Source organism: Sorex fumeus, unplaced genomic scaffold (genome assembly GCF_029834395.1).
Source record: "Sorex fumeus unplaced genomic scaffold, SorFum_2.1 ptg000063l, whole genome shotgun sequence".
NCBI classification, from domain to species: domain Eukaryota; kingdom Metazoa; phylum Chordata; class Mammalia; order Eulipotyphla; family Soricidae; genus Sorex; species Sorex fumeus.
Genome location: NW_026606120.1, coordinates 8,499,987 through 8,507,506, shown reverse-complemented (window position 1 = coordinate 8,507,506; position 7,520 = coordinate 8,499,987). Strand labels below are relative to the sequence as shown.

The 7,520-nt window shown below is 58.1% G+C and overlaps 1 protein-coding gene across 14 annotated transcripts in view; it reads left to right on the top strand.

Moving 5' to 3' along the window:
* Positions 1 to 556: 556 nt before the first annotated feature.
* Positions 557 to 7,520, top strand: part of MEGF11 (multiple EGF like domains 11) — a 311,370-nt gene continuing 304,406 nt past the window's right edge. For all 14 annotated transcript variants that reach the window (XR_008794233.1, XR_008794235.1, XR_008794234.1 and 11 more), the window contains exon 1: positions 557 to 783. The gene's annotated coding sequence lies outside the window, so the exon portion shown is untranslated. The remainder of the gene's footprint in view (positions 784 to 7,520) is intronic.

Below are 7,520 nucleotides of genomic sequence, written 5' to 3'. Positions count from 1 at the left end.
TGACAGCCTAGCAGGGTGGTCTGGTTGCCTGGATGGTACAAGAGCCTGTTCTGGGCTGCAGGTCCCGGAGGACCTTGGCCTTGAGTCTCCTGGTCCTCTGTTGTCTGAGCCCCACTTTTTCATCCCGTCTGGGGACCCCAATTCCAAGTTCTTTACCCGCCTGCCGGTCCCCGTACTGATCTCTCCAGCCTTGCTTCCAAGTCTCAGTGTCCCTGACCTGTCCCTCTTTGTCCTCAGTTCCCAGCACCCCCTACTCAGCCCCCTCCAGGCTGGGCGGACCGCGCGGTGGTCTGGGCTAGCGGGAGAGGGGCGGTGCGGCTCAGAAAGGAGATGGGGAAGGGTGACAAGGAGGGGAAGCCGAGAAAAGGGGGATGCGGGAGAGAAGCGAGGAACCCGGGCCGCGTGAGGGCGGCGAGAACCGGGTGGATCCGGGGCGTGCGGCAAAGCGGCTCCGGGAACCCGAGCGAGAGAGGCTGGAAGCGCCCGGAGCGAGCGGCGGGTCCGCGAGCGGCGGGCGGGGACGCGGCGGGAGGCGGGCGCGGGGGAGGAGCGAGGGGCGAGGCTGGGGCTGGGGCGGGCGGGGCGCCCGCTGCCGGCTCTGCTCCCCGCACCGTGCTCCCAGTCCCCGCTCCCTGCTCCGCGCGCTGTGTCCGCCCGCCGCTGGCCGCGGGGCTCGGTGCTGGCCGCTCCCGCTCCGCTGGCTGCGGGTGCTGCGTGCTCCGGTTCCCGCGCATCAGGACCCATCGCCCGACCCCCCGCGCCCGGGGCGGGCCGCGGAAGCAGGTAGGTGTCGGAGGGGTCCGGACCGCGGGATGCAGGGGGCCGGGGCTCTGCTTAACTTTCCACCCGGTGCCTCCCCGCCGCCCCGCCGGGCTCGCGGCTGCAGAAGGAACCGAGTTGGCGCGGACAGGAGGCGACTCCCGGACTTGGGAGGATGCCAAGATAGGGGGTTCGGGCAGGACGCCCCGGCTTCGGCGGCGCCCGCCCGGTGGTCCAAGCGGAGTGCAGAGTCGGCTCGCGCGCGTTGTCCCTGGGAGACCCCTGCCCCCCGAGTCTGGGTGCTCCCGCCCCCCGGCCGCCCGGGACGCGCCGGCCGCGCGCACTGCACCGCTGGCCGCGCCGGCCACGGTGCTGGCCGGATCCCCGCGCGGAACCTGCGGGCGCGGCTCAGTCCCCGTCGTGGCCGGGGTGCCCCCTCGCTGCAGCCCGAGCTCCGGTCGGTCCCACGCGCGTCCGTGGGATTCGGAGGCACGCGGCGGAACGCACACGCGGCTCTCGTTCCTTCTCCTCCCGCCTCTTCTGCCGAGTCGGGGGCCCCGGACAGCCCCGAGGCTGACTTCCCGGACTGCGACCCCCGACCTCCTGCCCCCGGCTGCGATCCCCTCTCCCCCCAGTTCCGAACTTCAAAGAGAAGCGAGTACGTTCCAGTGCGCGTTTGCAGCTCGGTCCCGAACTTCCCAACTTCTCGCCCTGCCACGGGCGGTCGTCGCACGCGGGGAAGTAAGTGGCCGGTGGTCGTCATCCCCGGCCCCAGATCGCCGCCGCGCGCGGTCATCATCCCCTGGGCCATGTGCTTTACTGATTTTCTAACTCGTTCCAATACATCACGATTGTGAAAACAAGCACCATCGTTCCTCTCAGGCTTCAGGGTCCGCGTGGGGGACCGGTCCGGCCCGGGTCCGTGTTGAATCGCGGAGCGCGACGCCCCGGCGCTGTCATACCCACAGCCCCGAGCCGTGGCCGCCTGCTCCGGGCTTGGACTCCGGGGCTCCATGCCCTGAAGCCGCCGCTCGGGATCTGTCGTCCTGGCCAGGCTGGTCTCACCCCCACTCGCGTGCTCGTGTTCTCCAGCAAAATATTGCGAAGTGGTTCGGCTTCGGGACCCCCTACTCCGCGCACCCGGGGAGCGGACCCGTCAGGGCCTGGCGCACGTGGGCGCAGGCGTTGGGGGACGGTTTCAGCGGGCGCATCTCGGGTTAGGGGCTAGGGTCCTGCCCGCGCCCCCGCGGAGAAGCGGGGCTCAGCGTTGCGGCCGCCGGAGCGCCGCGTTCGAGGCGGTTCACCTAAGACGTGATGCGGAGAGCGGGGACTGGGTGCGGCCCTGGGAAAGGCGAGCCTGGCTGGTCTCCTCTGCAGATTGGGTGGGGTCCTCGAGCGCTGGAACGGTCGCCCCCACGCACCGCCGTGCGCTCTCGGGGCGCGCTTCCCCGGTGCGCCGCACGCACTGGCGTTCCGCGCGGTTCACAGACTGTTTGCGTAGCCAGAGCGCCCAGCAAGGTCCACTACTGCAGTCTGCACCTAGTCCTTCCACGGCGCAGAGCAACTCCCAGAACGCGAGAAGAGAACGGAGGCTGGGAGCGCCGGTTCCGGGCGGGCGGCCACGCACACCAGGTCCGTGGGCTCCCGGCCCGGCTCCTTCCAGTGCTTAGCATCCCGCTGACCGCACCACTTTCTCCGCGCCGCGAGTGTTCCCAGCCCGGGCACTGCACGCCCTTGCAAGCGCCAGGCCCCGCCTGAGTGAGATGAGAAGACCGGTTTCTGGATGCTTCTGGTAGGTGGTAGGTTCTGTGCTGGGATTGGCTCCCAGGAGAAATCGTTTGGAGGACCAGGCTGCGGGCGACACTGAGGTCCGGGACCTGGTCCGGGAGCATCCAGCTCCCTCCCGGCCCGCGACGATGCCAAAACATCAAAGATGTCGAGGCGCCCTGGGGTGAAACATTGCCGAAGGGGGCAGGACTCCCCGGGGAGTCCCTGGGAAGGGAGGGTATGGAATTGAGCCTTGGAGAGACAGCCCATTTGGCGGGGGCGGGGTGGGGCGGGGGAGGGGTGTGTGTGTAGGGTGGACCATGAGGCTTGAGAGCTCAGCAGCCAGGAAAACTCCTGATGGCAGAGTCCTGGCTGGGAATTGGCCTTTGGGCAGGAAGCAGGGGCAGCTTGCAGAAGTCGCGCTGGGATTCTGGCCCTAGATGTCTCCGCATTTAGGTCCAGGTTAAAGACTCTGAGGTTTGTGACTCCAGCTGGGAAGGAAATGTTCAGGCTTTTGCTTCTCCTTCTCCTGCTTTCTCATTGTTCCCAGGGATTCCAGCACTTTCTCTGCTCTTTTACAGTCAAAGCTTAAATTTTTTTTCTTTTTTTCTGCGCATCCGATGATACTCAGGGCTTACTTCTGGCTCTGCACTCAGGCATTATTCCTGTTGGTGCTCTTGGGCCATCAGGGATGCCAGGGTCGAACTCGGGTCAGCCGCATGCAAGTCAAACGCCTGCCCCAGGCCCCCATGCAAAGCTTTAACAGCATTCAAATATGTGAATGTATTGGATCTCCTATGGGCAGGACATTTATTGTGCAAGAAATATTCCAAGAATGGTTCTTGAGTTCCAGTTTTGGACTAGGCTTTGGGGAAACACAGCAATGAAACAGGTAGGCGGGCGGGCTTAAAATCTAAAATGTAAAATCAGGGATGTGATTCAGTGGTAGAATGCATGTGTCAGGTGGTGGTACCCCAGTTCTACCTCTGACATCACACACACACACACACACACACACACCACACAGCTGGTGAGTGGTGACAAATCCATAGCCACTACCTGAACAGGTGCTGACCCAGAATGTTCTCACAAATATGGTCTGGATCCTTGTTTTGGGGTTCCAAGCTCTCAGGTGAAAATGCTGTAAAGACATGGCTTTGAGGCCAGGAGATTCAGTGGGCTTCCAGAAGCCCAGCTCTTGGTTGCCAGGGGTAACCCGGAAGCAGCTGTGGGCTGACTTTAGATGTGGCATTGGAGAACCGCTCTGAGAAGCGCCTGCCAGTTAGGGCATGGCGGTGGGGAGCGGGTGAGTGCTGGCAGCTGTCATCCTGCCAGGTCTCCATAGAGACTGGTGCCCTGGCACCCTGAGTCTCTTCCATCCCAGCATTCACGGTGACCTAACATACGTGGCAGCCCCATTTTACAGATGGGTAAATGGAGCTCTGGCTGAATTCTGGCAGCTTGGCTGTAAAAGCCTCTCTACACAGCCCAGGTGTCCTGATGACCTCACAGATTTAATATGTGTGTGTGTGTGTGTGTGTGTGTGTGTGTGTGTTTGGGTCATATCTGGCTGTGCTCACACTTTACTCCTGTCTCTGCACTTAGGGATCACTCCTAGTGGTGCTCGGGGGACCAGATCCGATGGTGTGCAGGGCAAGGTCCCTCCCTGTGGCTCTCTCTCTCTCTAGCTCTTGGTGTCTTTTGGGGAGAGGGGTAAAAAAATTGAATAGCTAGTGCGAACAGTCTTGAAAGAATTATACAATCCGGATTTACAGATCTGTTTGTTGAACATTTCAAAATGTTTTGAAACTCGGTCTGTCTATCTGTTTCTTCTCCTCTTCTGATGTGAAACTGTATCTCGGTCAGGGAGAGGGAGAGTTTGTATTTCAATGTAGCTGGTGGGGTCAATGTAACAGCGCTTTTTATCCCCAATGTATTAATTAGGCCCTAAAGAAAAGAACCATAAAAGAGTTGTTCGCCTAAACGCTGGTATTTTTCATCTGGATTCTATTTATTGATTATTTTACAGTGGAGAAGGAGCAAAAAAAATCCATGTTTTTATAGCAAATAAAGCTGGCTGTGGTAATTATGCAGGCTTCACATGTCTGTGTGGAGCTGGGAGCTGGAATTCAGCCTGAATCTCCAACATTTGGGTGAGATCTAATTGAGAAAGACATTTCAAAGAACAAATATTCAGGAATGCAGAGTTTTGCTGGGTGATCTCTCTGGGCCAGATCCAAGGACCTTTTTCCTTGTTCCTCAGAGGTGGGGGGGGGTGGGGGCGCGGAGAACCTGTTCAATATATTTGAGAGCACAGGCAAAGGTGAGGCTCACCTGGAGGCTTAGTCAAGGCAAGGATGATGCCTCCTGCGAACGTGTCCTTTAGAACCAATGAGCACGGGGAGAGTCTGGGTCTGAAGGGCCCCTCTTGGAATAGGCACCGTGAGGGTCATGGCTGGGACTTTCAGCCTTTGCGTATTTCCCTGAATGCTTGGTTCCTATGTCTGTAGAGACAAGAGTCTTAACTGGAGTACGTTCACGAGGGCTACAAGGAGCAGAGGAATTGAGCTCACCTGGTTGAAACAGTAGGGCACAGGGTCCCCATGACAAGAGGTCTGGGCCGAGTCTAGCCCAGGCTTGCTGCTATTAGGGGTCCCACAGCATCATCAAAGGCCCAGATTCTTGGCCAAGGACGTCCCTCAGAGGTAGAGCATTTACCTTGCTTGTGTGAAGCCCTGGGCTCCAACCCTGGCACCATCAACAAAAGATCCAGATTTTTTTCCCCATCTTGTTCTCAAGGTCCTGTGATGGCCGGGAAGGTTCCAGGCGTCTTGCCCCTATGGTGACATGCAGAGGCAGCACAGACAGCAGAGGGACCTTTCTTGGACCCTCACCAACCTTTCCCTCAGGTTTCACGGGCTGTAATTAGGGATCAAATTCCTATGTGTTCTCCGACAGAGAACATGTGTTCTCTGTGCTCTCTGGCCAGGAAAGGGGCTGAGCATAATGGCTTAGAGTCATCTTGATTTGAATGTTGGCTAACAGGGAAGAAGAAAATCGTGGTGCTTTTGGAAGGAAGAAAAGGACCAGCAATACCTGGGCTTGAATTCATCATCTGCTGACCTCATCAACATTTCTTCCTCCTTTCTTCCATTATGGCCGACATCATGCTCTCACTATTTAAGAATAAACTGCTTGTGGTACTCTTCAGCACTTTGCTGGAATGTTCTAGTTGGACTAACAAGATGTAAGACCACAGAGGTCTGAGACAGGGGTAGGGAGTGGGTCCTTTCTGGGGTTCAACCTTGTGGCCTTTCAGCCGATGGGCCTTCAGTGAGCATTTCTTGAGTTAATCAATTTCAGGAACGGGGGAAATAAGATGATTTACCTTGAAAAGTTATTCGGCTTCACACTTTTTCTTTAACCTCAGTATGGGGAAAGGACGACGTTTGATGAATGTCTGCTCCATCTTGGGGAGGGTTTTTAGGAACTGTTTTATCTCTGCCTCATAGCAACCCTGTGAAGTCAGGATTAGTATATATCATTGTTGGGGGCCATGTCAGACAGTGCTTCTGGGGGGAATCCATGCAGTTCCGGGAATCAAATCCAAGACCGTGTGCATGCAGGACACCTGCTCACCACCCTGGCCACATCCCGTCCCTGCTGCAGTACTTTACAGAAGGGGACACGGTGCCGGAGAGGCTGCAGCTGGCCTGGCTCTCTAACCCTCAGCCCGCAGGAGGCCGGGAGAGGGCCAAGGTCAAGCTCTAACTGCAGGCTCGGTTTCATAGATCTCCTGGTGCTCTCTTGGCCTGTGGGGGCTCTGTGTTCCCGGTCTCTTTGCCCCCATTTGCTCTGCCCTCTGCCTCTGGCTTCTGTTGAAACCCAGGTCCGCTGGTTCTCAGAGGATTAAAAAATTCAGGAACTTCAAACAAAGATGTTGATGACTGTTTCCTCTCTCCCTCCCTCTCTACTTGCCTATCTGCCTGCCTGCCTGCTTTTCTTTCTTCCTTCCTTCCTTCCTTCCTTCCTTCCTTCCTTCCTTCCTTCCTTCCTTCCTTCCTTCCCTCCCTCCCTCCCTCCCTTTCTCCCTCCCTTCCTTCCTTCCCATTGAAGAAAAACTTAATACCACCAGCAGCCAAACAGCCGTCGCTTTCATGGAGCTTGCGTTGGAGTGGGGGGAGACAAGCTGGTAAAATCCTCACAATGATGTGCTGTGCTCCACGATTGTTCCAGACAAGGAGTGAGATGAAGGACTTTTGTACCTTTGGGGGTACCTTTGGTTCACACAGTGTGGCTGGTACAAGGGTTCTCTGATGCGGCGTCTGGATCGAGACTGAGGAGAACGGTGCCAGGTGTGTATCTGAAGGCAGGTTCCCATGGAGTGGCGGGAGTAGTTAAGTGCCAAGGCTATGAGGTGCAAACCTTCCTGTGAGCCTGATGGTCAGCCACAAGGGGGCAGTAAAGAGCACAGGAGGGGGCTCTTCCCCTTCAACCTGGTCACATAAACAATGTCACCCTCAGTAACCCTCGTCACTGTCTGCAATGGTCACTTCTCTCTCTCCTTTTTTTTTGGGGGGGGCATACCCGGCAATTCACAGTGCTTACACCTGGGTCTGCACTCAGGGATCCCTCCTGGCAGGGCTCAGGGGACCCTATGGGATGCCCGGGGGGTTGAACCTGGGTCTGCCGCATGCAAGGCAAGTGCCCTGCCCTCTGTCCTGTCGCTCTGGCCCCCACTGGTTTCAACCTTCTCCACAGCTCAGCCTCTGAGGCCAGATGAGTCACTTGTTCCCCTCACCTCCCAAACGAACCAGCTTCAATAACCTGGTTTATTCCCCTCGCAAGATCTGGCAGGGAACTGGGCTTGGCGTCCACCTTCGGCGATGTCACTGGGTCAGGATGGGCCTGGGATAGGTCTGTGGGGAGCTCTTGCGTTCCTGGTGTTTTTGGAGCACTTGAAGCTGGGTCCTGGCACAGCTGGAGCTGTGAAG